A 17,543-nucleotide genomic window follows, 5' to 3' on the forward strand; every position below is an offset into this window, starting at 1 on the left:
GGCAGAGAAGAAGGAGAGGGAGACAGAGAATTGGAGTAAGAAACATGAACATGACACCTGGCAGCAGAGAAGAGAGCCAGCCATGGAATGTTAAGAAGAGAAAGGAGATCAGGGCCCTGCAGTAAAAGTGATGAATCATCCTGGCCACACATATTCCCAGCATTCATACCTCACTACCACTGTAACACGCCCACTCTTCCCAAAGATGTTGCATTCATGGATCAGTACACCTCAGCTTCATAGGTGCAATGCTGTATAGCTAGTACTCATATTACGCCATCTTAGTTTCAACTTTGTTCTGGGCTAATTGTGCCTCCTGTTGTTATTATTGTTGTTGTTATTGTTACCATTATGATTCGCACTACTGGGGACAAATGAGTCATAGTTTTGGAAGGGCAGATACATAGAATACCCTAGAATCTGGGTTCGATTCTGGAGACCCATGCTACCAACTTCAACAGGGAATCCAAGCAGGCGACTCAGAAAGGCTCTTCACAAGCATCCATTTAAAGAAAACCAGCATCTAGTTCTTAGACTGCGAAGCCTAATTCTCTTCTTAAAAATTAGTTGAGGTCACAGGGAGGAAATGATATTGCCTTAAAAAAAAACTGCCTCTTATTCTTTGTGACCACAACAACCCCATAGAAGATAAAACTTTTAACTTACAGGAAAAAACAGAGTTTTATACTCAAAAGGGTTGAAATGGTAAGATCATTACTCTTCAGCACATGAGACTTGTCACCAGCTTAGGATATGTAGAAGCAAAACAAAGTTTTCTGGAGAACCCAGTCTGCTGAAATGTGCTGGGGAGGTGAAGCAAACATTCTCCCAGTAAACATGATGTGACCGTGGAATTCAATATGGTCAGTTTCAGCCAAGCTAAAACACATCCATTTGATGCCCATTGACCAAGAAAATTGAGAGGACTTGGTGAGAATAAATTTCCAATTTAAGCAAGTATTTTTTTTAAAGAATGTTAAATCTAATTATGAGAAACATATTTGCTCTAAGGTTTGGGCTTTCTAGGGTCAACAATACAAAGAAACTTTCATCAACTTGGTGAAGTATTTCCTATCCCTCTAGCTCTACCTGGCTGCATCTTATCAGGCCATGATGCTCCCCCTTTCCTTGCAGAAACATGGGCATCAATCATGCCAGCTCCACATGGAGACCGTCCTGAACTTATTCCCACAGGGTAGTACTGAATCTCTCCACAGTCTTCACTTTGTCCTTAACACTTTCTCATGTCCCTGAGAGGGAAATTTCATGGCACCTAAGTCTCAGCTATCAGTTACATAGGAAGAAGAGTCTGGAGTAGGTGGGTGGTTGAAGGTGGAAACAAGAAAATCTCTGAGCCAGGGGATGCAGGGGAAGTACAGAAAACATCGAGGAAATGGCTTTGATTCAAAACACACTATTGTTTCACCTAATTTTTTTTTATGAATTTTTTTTAAAAGCTAAGCCAATCCAAGTTTGCTAATACCAGCTTTACAGAGGTGTTAAATACTAAGAGTTTCTTTAACAGCTATATGGCATATATATAAACTTTGATTTTTAATGGCTTCCCACCCAAGAGTGGATTTGGAGATCTGCAAAGAATATTTGGAGGAATCATCTTCCCACTAGTACCTGCAGAGGAATCTTGGGGCACCAGGGGAAAGGTGGAGACAAGATGGGGAAGGCCTTAGAACCCTGCTGGTCCCTCTACCTCTACCAAGGCAGGATTCTCCATCACACCCAGTGCTAGCATAGAAATAGCTGTTTATTTCTCAATAACTTCAGGACTTTACTTATAATGAACAATGTAAGCCCTGTGAGGACAGGGGCTGCTTGCTTTCTGTCTCTGCATCCACAACATCCAACAGAGGACGCTTAATAAAAGTTGGTTGAATTAAAAAAGATGGACCCCCACAGATAAAGTTCATGAAGTTAAGAAAAATACAAAGCAAATCTAAAAGACTAAACCTTTTGAGATTTGTGGAGTAGAGGGGGGTCTAAGAATTAGAGCTGTCTCTAAGTACAGTAAGCAGCAACCTTGGGAAGTCACGGAGGTCTACAACAAGTAAGGTTAAATGGCCACTTGTGAACATTGTAGGTTATATGTAGGGTTTGAATTGGACAGGCAGTGAGGGAGGTCCCTTCCAACTCTGCATGTCTGGATATCTATGAAGAACAAGGCTTACCATCTAACCAAGGAAAGGTTGGGCCAAACTTGGCTCAACCACCATTTATAGAGGTTGCTTTGAAACAAAAAGAACCTTCCTTAGAATCAGCTTCCTCAAAATTATGGTGATCATGGAATCTGGCTAGCACCCTAAGCCCTAACAGACAGAGACAATGCTGTAAAGATTAGAAAACAGAACCCAAATGCTCTGAAATCTACAATGAAGTCATGGATGTAATGACAAGTTACTAAAGAAAATTAACTAAACACATCGATCCATTATGACTTCCAAAAACAATGGTCTAAGATACTTGGCCAATATTGAAATAGACACAACCCATTTCCCATGAATAGAACTGCTCTCATTTAACTGAGGGTCAACTCAACTTGTCATAATACAAGTTTGCTGAATTTTACATTAACTACCAATCAGTTATCAAAAGGAGCACATCAGAACTACTTTCCTCCAGACTTAGGATATGAACATGTATTGAGATTATACTTGGAATGGATTTGGGGGAATTTGGGGTGGAGGTGAAGGTGGGGGTGGGGGAAGAGGAGGGAGTCTGAACTGGCAAAAATAGAAGGAAAAAGGAAAGGGGGCAGAAAAGGAAGGGTCTGAATTCACAAGTCTGGCTGCCAAGCTCCCTTCCAACTCTCAATCTAAAGCCATGATACAGTCTCTCCTTTCTCTGTCCCCACTGTTACCATCCTGGTCATATCACATGTAGAATACTGCTTTTGTCATACTGTAATTTCTTCCCATAATCCATGCCCATGGAGGGCTAACCTTTATTGACAAAAAAATATATCCATAATATTGAAATGACAATGAATAAACATTGGGGAGTGGAACAATAAATTCCTGATGGACTCAAGCCATCTATACGAGGAAAAGTCTATTACTTACTTGGAGATTTAAAAATTTAAAAAAAAAAATTTAAAGAGGGAGGTGACACTGCATTGTCACGTACACCCAGTGGCTGATGTTTCTGCCGAATGCCATCATCACCAAGCATTTCCTGGTTTTCCCTGTGCTAGTCAGTAGAATGTGTCTGAAGGCTTCAGGAAGTCTACAGGCATTCATTCCCTTTTGGGCATTCTCCTATGTTCAGAGAGCCCAGCACCACATTCTTCCCTCATCTACCTCTCCTCCTCCCTTAAATTATTCCCTGTTTTAGAGTTAGAGATCATTGGGTTTGCAACCTTCAAACCCCCAGGGTTTGTCCCCAGCGGGGGACAGTGAACAGTTCACACTAAGTGGATCATGCAGATTTACAAGTCCACAACACTGACACTGGGTGTGCCAACCTAGCAGGAGGCCAGCACACATGCTTTTCAAAAAAATATTTTAATAAATTTATTTTTCTTTTTACATGTTAATTCTCCCAGGAGACTGGGAACTTGGGATGAGCTTTTCCCGTAAAGTTCTAGGTCAAGCATTTGGCTTTCCTCATAGTTACGGAGTTTAGTTACACCATTTATTATAATAGAGGGAGCCTGGACCAGTAGTTAGAGAAAAGGCTGGGCTTTGGGTCAAGAACACTGGGTTCACCTCTGGGAGCCAAGATGGCGGAGTAAGCAAGAACACTGGGCTCCAATCCTGCCTCTGATATTTACTGGCTATGTGAGACCCTCTGTGCCTTAGGCAGCCCCCTAGAATCATATTATCATGGAGGAAGGGTCCAGGGGGCCTCAGAGACCACTCTGTCCAACATCCTCATTTTACCCAGGAGGAAACTGAGACTCCAGGAAGTTACATCACTTGCACAATGTTATAAACAGGTAGCATGTGTCAGACCACACTGTAGTCCGGAAAGATTAATTTTTCTTCAAAGACAGAAACTAGATCTTAATCAAGCTGACTGGAATACTGACTTAGCCGGATGACCTTGGGCAAGTCTGAAGCTGTCTGGACTTCTGCAGAAAAAGCCTCCCTGTGTTACCAGATCACCATTTCCCAAATACTCAATTGAGGAACAGCCCCGGGACGCAAACCTTGACAAAACTAAGAGTGGCTCTCTGTCAATTTCTTGAAGCAAATAAATCACACCAGTGAGTCCCCAGCTCCTCCAAATACTGGCTCCTCTTTCCCCAATCCTTTCCCACTTTCCCATACCAGCTCCCCACCCAACTCCCCTGCCATGCAGAGAGCCCCAGGGATGGTTCATTGGCCTACAATCCAACCTGAGTCAGGAAACACCTGTAAGGTCCCTCTTAGCTCTGAAAGTCTATGCCATTTTTTTTTTGACCTGGTTGAAAAGAAAAAAAGAAACCAGGAATCGAGAGTAGTCGATCTGGGACTGAAAAGCTCACATAACTTGATACCACAGGCCCTCAGGCTAACAAGCAAGAAATGGGGACAGTGACACCACCATGGGTTGGCTTTGCCTCTCAACAGAGTCTCATAATCCAGTTCAACTGAGGGAGGAGAAGGGCAGCTTCTTCTATTGTGACCTGAGTGGAAAGCCAAGCCATATTCCCACCCCACCCCCTCAACACGACCAGGGCCGCAGGATTCAGCTCACTTGGTCTATCTGATTTTCCTAGCAGATGACCGCTCTCACTCCAGAAGTTCATACCGGCTGATAAGAAATTTTCCATTTGGCCCAAGGACTCCCTGACCTGGTCAGCCCCCCCCTCCATCCCCCCGTCCTCTCCTCGCCCCGCCAGGGCTTTGTCTCAGAAGGAGACAAGAGTAGGGGCACCGGACCCATTGCTGAGCCTCGAGCCTGGTTTCCTTCTCGCTGCGCTGGTGGCTGAGGAGGCCTCACAGGCCCTCCCCCCTACACTGAGCTGCTCTGTTCTGCTCTGGTTGTGGGAGGCCACGTCAGCAGGAAGCAGAGCTGAGCTGGCTGCCAGGTCACATTCAGGACTGTCTGGGGAAGCCAGCAGGCAGCCTGGGCAAGGCAGGACAGAGTCTGTTTCTTCGGTTTCTCCCCAAGCGAAGGAAGTTGAGAGACTGGAGAGAAACGAGAGAGAGAGAGAGAGACAGAGAGAGCGCACATGCTTTGGGGCTCCACAGAAGGATTAAAATGTCCATATTCCCAGATGTTCCCCAAATATTTCCAGTTCCATCATGGTTAGTTTACCTCCAACCTTTTCCAAACTGCCCCCACCTCCGCCCCTTTCTTTTCTTAGAAGACTCACTATAATGCATCCAAATTCCTATTTGGAAACGTTTCTGAGCCAAATCAAACTTCGTGGTGGTGTTCCCATCCCAGGATGCTTTGCACCCATACCAATGGCACTGCCATCTTCTCGCGGCAATCAGCCTCATACGGCTGGATGTCACCAGGATGTGAAGCTGTCCCCTGCTCTGGTCCAATACATGCCTCACTGCTTAGATCACCTGGTGCGCCAGACACAGCAAGGCGAATTAACAGTCAAGTCAGCATCGTCTGAAAGGCTCCAAACTCCAAAGATCACAGACAATCTGACTCGGAGGGACCCCCTGAGCCCCAACAAGCGGTCATTCTGCCTTTGCCTGAAGACCTCCAGTGACGGGGAACTCACTACCGTCCAAGAGAAGCTTCTCTTGCTTCAAGTCTTAATTTGTCTCTTTTCAATGTCCACTCAGTGATCACAATCCTACCATTTGGCGCTAAGAAGAATAAGCCTAAGAATTCTTATGGTCTCTCCCCAGCACAGTTCCTTCACTTGTCTGGTTCAACAGAATCCAAGCATTGACTCATTTTTGTCTGTGAAGGCCCAAAACCTAAGACAGCGTCAAACTGTGTATATAGGAGGTACTTAATAAATGAGGGGATGTGACAGTGGAATCCAAGGACTCGTGTTCAAATCCTGTCTTTGACATTATTTGTATGACCTTGGGCAAGTCATCACTTTTCAGTCCATAGGACAGATCTGAAACCACAGAGTCCACACCCCTCATTTTACAGATGACAGGGAGGCTAAGGGATTTGCCCAGAGTAACACAGCTACTAAATGTCTGATTTGGGATACAATCTGAGCTTTCCTTGATCATTCTACCCATGATGCCATCTTGCTAAGAGATGAATTTCCTCATCTATTAAGCAAGGGGGTTGGACTAAATGACTCCTGGACCTCTCCAGCTCTTCATCAGCAATTTTGCTATGATAATGGACTGCATCTCATCCTCACACAGCATGACCTTGAAGCCGGTCGCCATCTTGGTTCACCACACCAGAAAACAAAGTCAAAGTAGATGCCTTACCAATGGTTGCTCATAGCAACCCTCTAAAAAAAAAATACTGAAGAGTCTATTAGGGAAATAATAAAGCACAGTCACCGGGAATTCTGACAATGGACATTGCTAACAGGTTTGACAAGGCTAACTCAGGATATATTAAAATACCCTGGAAAGTCCCCAAAATGCTAGTTTGTCTCCATAGTGGCAAACATATCACTAATGTGCTAGGGTTTACTTTTTCCTTACTGAATGTAACTGTCCTCTAAAGTCTAGCTCTAGTCTACACCAGAGATTTCTACCATTCTACCATTTTGTTTATTTTTTTTTTAAAGACACCAGTATGTTTCTTCCAATAGGATGGAATGTTCCCATCAATAATTCAGGTTTCACTGGCCATTATTTATACATCAGACACATCACAATCCTTGTAATTTTCAAAAAACTAAAAATGCTGGGAAACTAAAATAATTCTTTAAGAGAAAGAGTCCTCAAAAAAATCCTTTTTCCCTAAAAAAAAACTTTTTTAAAAAAAGAATCCAATCATAGCAGCACTGTACCCATCTGGAATAAATCTGATTTAGTTATTAAGCACATGGAATGTATATAAGTAGAAGAAGATCTTCATCCAAAGGTAATGTATCTTTTGGTTAACACTGGAGGCAAAAAAGAAGGGGAAAAAAATATGACAGAAGAGGTGGGGGAAAGTGAAGAAAGCCCGGTATTTTCCATGCAAAAGTTGGAAGCAAATGATAAAGAAGCCAAAGTGAGGTTCTATTTTTCCTATAGAATTCTGCAATCCCTGCCACGTAGATTTCCAAGGAGCCAACATCCCTGAGATTTACAGAAGGCTAAGGAGTAGAAACCACCAAGGGCCTAGAGCAAATAAAACTGATACAGGTGGTGGCTTTTTTGGCCAGAGAGGACACTTAGAAACAAAAGAGGATTTAGGATTTAATGCAGCAGAGAGAGTTGGGTCAGAAGTGAATGGGTGGTTCCATATCTGTTGACTTTGGGATCAGGCCTCCGAGGTAGACTGAGGAGAAACAATGTCTTGGCAAAGATGAAATAAATGATAATCTTCTGAAACCCTGAAGGAAAGGTCAATGCACTAATAGCTATTAATCCCTAAGGATGACAGGAACAGGCCAAAGAGGGAGAGATTTGGCCCTTAATCTTAACGAACCAACAAGTCAAGGTAGATCTTAAACAAATGAGGCAGATTCAGAACCAGCCCAGGTCCCACTTGAAGAGACAAACGGGGGTAAGACACAGAAAACGCTGGGGATGGGGATACCCCCACCAAGCCAGCTATCAGGAGAGGGCCCAGTTCTTCCAGGGGGAAACGTTTACTTTCTGTCTCTCCAAAGACAGCAATACAGCCATGAGATGGAACAAACACCGTGTAGGCATAACCTCACTCAAGCCGTCCTCTGGGGGGGGGGGGACGGGACCAGGAGGTGCCTTCCAGTTCTTAAAGGCTGACATCCCCCAAAGACCTTGGCCAATTTCCCTACGTACGAAAGTCCAGAGGCTCCCATGAGGCCTCTAGATATGGGGGTTCTTACCCTGGAATCTTTCAATTTTGTATTTTTAGAAAATACTTCAATGACTATATTTCAATGTAAGTGAGTATATTGAAAACATCTTCAGAGAGAGGGTCCATGGGCTTCACCAGCCTGCCAGAGGGGCCCACCACACAGAGAAGGTGAAGAGCATCCGAAAACAATATAACTTCTTGGAGGTTTGGCATTGAAAGACTCTCAGGAACTACTTCCAGTTTGTTACATAATCCTACCCTTCTCACAATGTACATTCTGGCTCGCCTCCCATCTCCTGATCCTCCATACTTGGAACGCCCTTCCTCCTTCCATCAGCCTCTAAGAAACCCTAGCCTCCTCGAACTCCACTTACGCTCACAGGGCCAGAAGTGACTGCAGAGGGTCCTCCCTAAAAGCCTAACCTCCCACGTTTTACAGACGAGGAAAACGAGACTCAAGTAGCTTGTGTAAGGTCACACAGGGAGGAAGTTTCGGACCAGGTCCTCTGACTCCTGGAATCAGTTCTCTTTCCCCTATACCAGACCTCTCCTGATGTCAACAGCGCCTAGGGCCTTCACACACACACACACACACACACACACACACACACACACACACACACACACACACACACCCCCACCCTCACATTTACATGCTGCCATAGCATGCAGGCTCCCTGGAGACAAGAGGGGTTTCATTTCTGTTTCTAGATACTCCCATCACTGACCAGAGTGCCTCACCTTGGAAAAACCACTCTCTGGTCTTTCATTTCCTTTTGTATCACATGTGAGGGCTGGTTTGGAGACCCTAAGCTTCTGTGAAAGTGAGGAAGCTGGATGGTACATCAAATGGAGAGCCAGGCTCAGGTGCCAAGGTCCTGATTTAGCTGTGGGATGCTGGGAATCTACTTAACTTTGATCAGCTTGAGTGTGCTCATCTGTGAAATAGGGATGATAACAGCACCACTCATCATGGAGGGTAGGTTTTTGGGGGGGGGGTGAGTGTGTGTGTGTGTGTGTGTGTGTGTGTGTGTGTGTGTGAGAGACCTCTTCAGTTATGCACTGTGAATTTATGCCTGCCAACTAGTATGTCAGTGAGGGAGCAAAGTGGCCAGTGCACTGGACTTTGAGATAGAACAACTAAGTGTGAATCCTGCCGGATGACCTGGGATGAGTCCCTCACCTCTCTCGGGCCGGCTTGCTCATCTGTGAAATGGGGATAACAACGTCATCAACCTCAGAGAGCTGTCCTGAGGATGAAATGAGGTAATACATGAGAAGCTTTTAGTAAACTTTAAAGCCCTATATCAATGTTAACTAGAATTATGTTATTTCTTCTTGTTGTTCAGTTGTTTTTCAGTTGTTTTTCAGTTGTAACATGAACCCAGTTAGGGTTTTCTTGACAAAGATACTGGAGCGGTTTGCCATTTCTCCCTCCAGCTCATTTTACAGATGAGGAAACTGAGGCAGACAGAGTTAAGTGACTTGCCCAGGGTCACACAGCTAGTAAGTGTCTGAGGGCAGATTTGAACTCAGGAAGATGAGTCTTCCTGACTCCGGTCCCAGTGCTTTTTCCACTGTGCCACCTAGCCACCTTTAATCATGATACAGTAGGTCCTTGAAAATGCTGAATGAATGCATGAATGAATGAACGAATGTAAAGTTAGCTGCAAGATGGTAACCTTTTTTGGCCGTGGCTTCTCTCAAAGACCACCTCCTAAGTTACGGTGGCCTTATAATCTACACAGGGGGTAGGACCTCATACCCACCAATCACAGCTCCTCAAAGCACACACCCGTAGACACAACCCTACAAATAATCAAGGAGTAGCCACGTTGTTCAACAATTTGAACAGCAGGCCTCTCTGAATACTCTCCTCCCCCCCTATTTTTTAGGACTAAAGTCAGGAATAACACGCTACTGAAATGGCTGGAGGAAATACATGTAGATTAATTGTCAGCATCCTGGATAGTAACTAAACAATCCTACTCTACAAAGATATCACTTTCCAGCAGAAAATGCTAAATAATTAAGATCTGGCTGGAGATCGGCCCACACTCCAATCCTTTTAAATGAGGGTCAGGCCTTCCCCACAAAATAGGGGAACCAAAGCAGCCAAGGACTCCAGAGGGACCACAGGGTAAAAGAAATTTGGAAGCAAGAGGAAAGCTAACGTAAGCACTCTGATCAACGCAACGGATGAGGCACGCTACATTCTGACTGAGAGAGGCCAGGGTCTCCAGGTGGAGAATGAGACGCATTCTTTGGACACGGACGAGAAGGAAACTGTTTTGTTTGATCTACAAATTTGTTGGTCATCGGTTAAGTACTTACTATAGGCCAAGTATTGTGCTAATCCTCGTCGTGAGGGTTTTCTCTCTTTTTATTTTTTTCCTGCAATGGGGGGAACTGGGCACTGGGTCCCACGGCTAAATCAGGACCTTGGCACCTGAGCCTGGCTCTCCATTTGATGTACCATCCAGCTTCCTCACTTTCACAGAAGCTTAGGGTCTCCAAACCAGCCCTCACATGTGACACAAAAGGAAATGAAAGACCAGAGAGTGGTTTTTCTAAGGTGAGGCACTCTGCTCAGCGATGGGAGGATCTAGAAACAGAAATGAAACCCCTCTTGTCCCCAGGGAGCCTGCATTCTATGGCAGCATGCAAATGTGAGGGTGTATTTTTCATCATCCTTCAACATCCTGGTGATTTGACCCTAGGTACTTGGGACAACTCTCTGAGACCACTGTGGTAGGAGATCCCTATGCCAATGAAATCATAGGCCAGGGCCCAATTCCTCTGAAAGAAAATAGTAAATAAGTACCTACTATGTATAAGGCACTGGGCCAAGGCACTGGGCACCAAAAAACAAGAGTGAATAAACATTATTGTTTATTGAAAAAATATGTTTTAAGTGATAAGCTAGAGTCTTGTGGGGTAAGGAAGAGGGAAATGCTACTCTGGGAAGAGGAAAAATGGAAGAAATTTGTACTCCCAATACTGCGCTGGCTGGGGGACAATGGGGGAGTGTTTGAAGTCTCTGTAAATCAGCAGAGTGGCACATTGTCATGGGCCATTGGAAGGGAGGAGGTTAAAGGATACGGTATCGAAGCAGCGATGCATGTTTGAAATACATTTTAAACAGGTGAGATTGGTTCCGCTAGCTGGGTCCTTCCTGTTGGGCCATTTCCACCCACTAATAAATCCATCACCCAGAGCAACATGTCAGTGCTTTGACACTGATACCAAAGGGCCTCATTTTCTTCAAAGCTGATTTCCATGGCTGCCTTCTGCTACCTAGGCAGGGAGGGCCCAGCCTGGCATAGAAGGCACCTGTTGCTCCAGCCTCTCTCTCAGGTGAAGGCTGGCACTAGGACCTCTTCAAGGAAATGGCCAGTCAGCGGCCAAGGACAGCCCACCAGGTGCTGCACAGGGAAGGGTGAGTGACCGGTTCACCGTGGGAGCCGACGGAACCCAGGCAAAACTTGACCTTCTTTCTGGGGTCTTCTGGGAAATCCCTGGAGGCAGATGACTTTTGTTAAACTATCTAAAACCTATTATTTTTTGTTTAAATGGTGGCCCAGTAAGGCAGAAAAATCCTCTGGCAGGCAATTTGGATTTCAGCATAACTCTATGGTATCTTGAACATGTCACTCGGGCTCACCAGGCCCCTGGTGTCCTTATTCAACAAGTAAGTACTATGCATCAGCCACAGTGTTAGCTGCTGGGAGACAAAAGGAAACCATTCCTGCCCTCAAGAAGCTAACATTTGGTACCTATAAAGATAGACAAAAATAAACTCATGGAAAGGAAAGTGGCAGGAGAGGCTGGGAAGGAACAGAAAAGACTTCATGTAGGAGGTGGCATCTGAGCTAAGCTTCGAAGGAATGAAGGGGCAGGATGGTTGGGGAGACTGAGGGCCCCGAAAATCACAGTTCAAGTCCATGCCTCACCAAGCTGGTGATTTGACCCTAGGTACTTGGGACAACTCTCTGAGACCACAGTGGTAGGAGATCCCTATGCCAGTGAAATCATAGGCCAGGGCCCAATCCCTCTGAAAGAAAATAGTAAATAAGTACCCACTACGTATAAGGCACTGGGCCAAGTCACTGGGCACCAAAAAACAAGAGTGAACATCATCCCTAGCCCCGTGGCTTCCTTCAAAACTCCTGTTCTCCTTCACCCAGAGCTTCTCTCCTATATATTCTGTTTATATCTTGTTTGGATTTTTCGGTTTTTTTGGAGGCAATTGGGGTTAAGTGACTTGCCCAGGGTCACACAGCTGGTAAGAGTCTGAGGCTGGATTTGAACTCTGGTCCTCCTGACTTTGGGGCCAGTGCTCTATCCACGATGCTACCTCACTGCCCCTCTATATCTTGTTTGTACATAGCTGCTTTCCTGTTGTCCCTCCCATTAAACCTGGGCTCCTAGCAGACAGGAGCTATCTTCTGTCTTTCTCTGAATTATCCCTAGAGATTAGCATAGTGCCTGGCACACAGCAGGTGCTTAATATATACTTGTTGATGACTTAACTCAGAGAGATTGCATTATACCCGCATGATATAAAAGCTGCAAAGTTCTTTTAAACAAGGACTTTGGGCTAAAGAAGGACACTTCCAGCTCCAATACCATACAGACAGATTGCCCCATAAATCTTAGTGAGCTGAGACTTTTGGGACGCCCCGTAGAGGTCTGGCACCAAAGTAGATTCACGCTTTCCTCTTCAAAAATGGCCCACCTCCACGGGTCTTCCAGGATTTCAGCTGTCCTCTGTGAGAGGGGCAGGGCAGGGAAGGGAAGGAATTTGTCCATCCTTCCTCTGCTCATTCCCTGAGGATTTCTGCCTCTCCTTCCCTGGCTCCCTGGACTCCCACAGCCTGGCTTGCTCCCAGATTCTTGGTCCTTCTGAGCTACTTCTCCTCTCCCCGAGTTTCAGACCAAAAACCTTCTTGGTCTTTTGATGCAATACCCAGTCTGATGACTTCAAGGCCCCACCTACTTCTGCCCTGCTTTCCCCCTCCCCACACACATACATACATACATACATGCACCTCCTCTTTCTCTGCTGTTATTTTTTCTTACACTCAGAATCTGTGAAAACAACTCTCGTTGACCGAAACACTACAGCATCCCCATGCTGCCTGCAGCATCTGCAAAAGGGGATGGCGCTCATTACCCACGCAACCTTAAACAAGTCTCAGCTACTCTGAGCTTGATTTTCCATCTCGCTAAAATATGGGGCTTGGACAGAGCTCTGGACTCGGGAATATGGAAGAGAGGAGCTCAAATCCTGTCTCTGACCTGCCCCAGCTGTGTGACCCTGAGAAAGTCACATTCTCAGGCTCAGTTTCCTCATTTGCAAAATAGGAATATCAGTATCCAATTCACAGGTTTGTTTTCCTGAACAAATGAAACATGCAAAGCACAAAGGCTAAAATACTACATAAAAGTTACCTATTGTTATGTTCATAATTATTAGCTGACCCCGGAGGTCCCTTGCCATTTTAAATCTCTGCTAGAAGGGACATTTTCAATTTGCAAAAGTTCTTACAAGCAATGCCTTCAACCTTTTCCAATCCTCCTTATTAAGCCTTAAAACATCTCTGGGATGTGCAAGGAAATTATATTTATTCTCATTACATAGGAAGGGAGGCACAGAGAAGTGAAATTAATTTAATATGATGAGGTGCTGAGTAGGGAGATCCAAAAATTAAAAAATTGAAAGATAGACATTTGTTGGAAATGTCCTGCAGCTTCTTGGCCAGTTCTCAAATGATGGACAAGTGAAAAAGACAAACCAAATTACGGCCAGAAAGTAGAAACAGAAAAAGAAAAATTGTAAAGGAGGGAGGAAAATTTATCTTCATGCTCACAATCAAAGCATTTGATTACATAACATTGTCTTTCGCATAGTGTGCAGGACCTGACTCTGCATCCGTTGAGCCTCGTGGGCCTCAGTTTCCTCATCTGTAAAATGTGAGGTTATAAAAGATGCCACCCAAGCTTCCTTACAGCTCTAAATCTATGTAGGACCTTTCCACTCCTGGTACTAGTGACCCATCCTCCCCTCACCAATATCTCTTCCATCTCTGATTGATCTCACCTCCATTTTTAATCACCCTCTCATGATTTGTATACATGTCTTTTCATACTACTAGATTCTAAGCTGTTTGGGGGCAGAATTGATGCCTTTTTCCAGTTCTAAATCCTCAGCATTTCTGCCATTAAATGAACAGCCCAAAGTGACCACTGGATAAATAGGTGTTAAACTGAAATGGCTTGTAAAAAAAACAAGTCTTCTCCTTGGTCAGGTAAGGCGCTAGACACAACTAAAAACATGATCCACCCAAGGCAGTTAAGAGATAAAACTGGAAGGGAGACAGACAACAAACAGATGTGAAACGGCACAGATCTGCCTGTGTTTTTGTATTGAACTGTTACAGATGCTGATTAGGGTCAAACTGTCCGAATGGGACTTCACCTTCTTAGGATACAAAGGGCTGTGAGAAGAAACAGAAATGGCCCTTAGGGGTGAGACATGACCAGAGACTCAGCAGAAATCTGTACAGGAAGATGCAAAAATCCTAAAAACAACAACAATCACTCAAGGAATAATCTAGAAGGTAATTCACAGAGAAGAAGGCTCCAAAAGATTACAAAAGTTCATAAACACTTTCTTCTCCCCCCCAAAAAATGGGGGTACAGGCAGTAACTAAGAAAATATGAGCAACTCCTAGACTCACATACCTACTTTTCCATCGTTAAAATGTTGATGAGAGTGGTCTCTGTGTGCACTGAGGATTACCCTTCATGAAAGGGAAAAAAAAAAAAAAAGGAGAAAAAACCCAAGTAGGGAACAGTCAACCTTTCACATGGGTTTTTTTCCAGAGCAAACCACATCTTCTCAGTCACACTGACTGCAAAGTGTAGAGAATATAAGATCCCTCTGTGTCCACTGGGGGATGATTTTTTAATGCGATTGACTTAGCAGAACAAAGCATCACTTGAAAGGCCCTCCTCAAACCAGCTATCCCTCACTTGTAGAAAACGACCGAAAATTCCATGAGCGATCTGACAGGCAAGATGAAAGGACTTCCTATGTAAAAGGCCATCTAACACACTCATTTTGCAATGAATGGAAAGAGGTGAGACTCTGGAGTCAAAGGACCTGGGTTCAGATCCCACCCACCTCTTTTGCCGACTCCCCTTCCCAGGCCTCAGTTTCCTCTTCTGTACAACAAAGGGATTAGACTAACTGACCTCAAAGGACCCAGCTCTAGATCCTGTGATTCTATAAAGCAAAGAGGCCTAAGCCAGGATGTGAACCCAGATATTCTCATTCCCAATCCTGTGTTCTCTCCATTCACCATAAGAAGTATCATCTAACAATCTGCCTTTTCATGTGAAAACTGGTCTGCTCACTTCTTCTCCAAAAGTGATGTTCCATGTCTCGTTTCCAAGCTTCTGCACCATGTGGTTCTAGACCTCCAGAGTGTCCTCAGGCTCCACCTTCAACACCAAGCCTTTTCTGTCCCATTAGACTGGGAGCTCCTCGAGAGCAGGGCCTCTACAGCTTTTACCTTTCTTTGTATAGCCAGCATTTAGTGTAGTGCCTGGCAAACAGTAGGCACTTAATAAATGCTTATGGACTGACTGAGCCAACTCAGCAGTGATCTGTACCCTCTCTCTCTTGCTTCAAACTTTCAGGTGTTTACTTCTTGGTGTGTGGCTTTTACTAGAATGGAAGTTCCCTGAAGGCAAGAGATAATTTAATTTCTATACTGGTATCCCTAGCACAATATCTAGGTTTAATTTTTAAGAAGTTTTTCCTGATATCAAACCCACATTCATTTCCTGGCAACTTCTACCCATGGTTCTTTATTGTACCCTCTAGGGACAAGTAACAGAACCCTAATTCTTTTTCATATAACAGCTCTCACTCCACATTCTGTCCCCAACACTTCTACAGTCTTCATCTAACACCCTGTCCCAGCCTTCAATCCACTCACCATTATGGTCACCTTCTACTGCTTGCCCATATTTTCCCTAAAACACGGCATCCAGGACTGAACAGAATAAACCAGATGATTCTCAATCAAGTAAGAATATGGCGGGACTGCTATGTACTGGCCAGAAGAAAAAAAAGACAAAAAATCAAACCCGCCCACAAGAAGCTAACATTCTCTCAAGGGAAACAACATACACATGTAAGCATATACAAAATAAAATAATAATCCAGAAGCCAGAGAAAGGGCTCTGGTGTGTTGGGGGGAACATCTCCAGGAGCTTGGAGCAAAGCCATGAAGGAGAATCCATCAGGAGGAGAAGGAACGAAAGATGTGCTGGTTTCACTGATGGAGGGAGTACCCCAACTGTGAGACAATGGGGCCATTTATGTATTATAATGAAGGACACCTCAATATCTAACAAGTTAGACACCTAGGTAGTGAGGTGACGGCACAGTGGACAAAGTCCTGGACTTGGAGTCCAGAAGACCTACGTTCAAATTCTGGGCAAGGTGCTTTTAGACACTGAGCATCAGTGTTCACCTATGTAAAACGGGCACAATAAAAGCGCTGTTGTGATAATCACAGAAGATGGCATATGGAAAGTGCTTTGCAACCCTTAAAATATAATGTAAATGCTAATTGTTTACGACTGGCATTTTTATTATTACCTACTTCACAGGATTCTTGGGAGGATCACATAAGAGAGCATATGGAAAGTGCTTTGAAACCTTAAAATATTATGTAATTGCTAATTTTTACTGTTACTATTGTTATTATTACCTACTTCACAGGGCTGTTGGGAGAATCACAAAGGCTTTGCAAACCTTGAAGCATTATGTAAATGTTAGTTGCTCATTATTATCATTATTATTATTAATTATTATTATTATCATTTTGTTGTTAAGAAACAAGTATTTTTTTTCATAATCTCCACGGTAACAGCAAACTTCTACCTCCATCCCATGTGCCTTAAGCAATAAAAAGATTGCCATTTACTACCTGTGTTCACTCCAATTAAGTCATTTCTTCCTCTGGGCCTAAGTTTCCTCAACTGTAAAACGAGAGTTGGAACCAGAAGGCCTCCAATGTCCCTTCTGCCTCTGAATCCATGACCACGACTATCTGGGATTACCCTCTAAAATATTTCCATGCATTATTATCTTTCAAGGAACCAAAAGTGAAAATAACCCAATCCCGCTGCCCAGACCCGCTGTCCCAGTGAGGCACACTCTCCCCTATTCTTCACTTGGTTACTAGGGTTTCTCTTCTCAGTCTTGGTCACCTCAATGTTTTTTTAGGAAAATGGAACCTGGTTCCAAAGTTGCTTTTTCATTTTCCAAATGAGTTCTTTGGGTACATGAAACAGAAATTGGGCAAGATGGAACCAAGACATAAAAGTCAACATGCCAGAAAAAGAAGTATGTGTAGCAATGGAGGTTAAGAGGAAACGGGAACATTGTTGGTATTTCTGAATTATTAGAAAAGTGAAGATCTGTGACATTTATAGAACCATGAGCAGCCTGATCTTGCTTTCAAAATTGACATTTTAAACTGTTTTAGACATAATGAGCAAAAGAGTCCAGGAGCTGAATTCTAACCAAGAGCAACTGTTATCTTTATTTCTTATATTACCTTAAAAACACTTTGAACTGACAAAAT

General features: G+C 44.0%; 1 protein-coding gene across 1 annotated transcript in view; it reads right to left on the minus strand.

Moving 5' to 3' along the window:
* The window catches only part of FNDC3B (fibronectin type III domain containing 3B), a 396,339-nt gene that overhangs the window by 242,008 nt on the left and 136,788 nt on the right, over positions 1 to 17,543 (minus strand). The gene's annotated exons all lie outside the window — the stretch shown is intronic.

Source organism: Vombatus ursinus, unplaced genomic scaffold (genome assembly GCF_900497805.2).
Source record: "Vombatus ursinus unplaced genomic scaffold, bare-nosed wombat genome assembly UNPS02014810.1, whole genome shotgun sequence".
NCBI lineage: Eukaryota > Metazoa > Chordata > Mammalia > Diprotodontia > Vombatidae > Vombatus > Vombatus ursinus.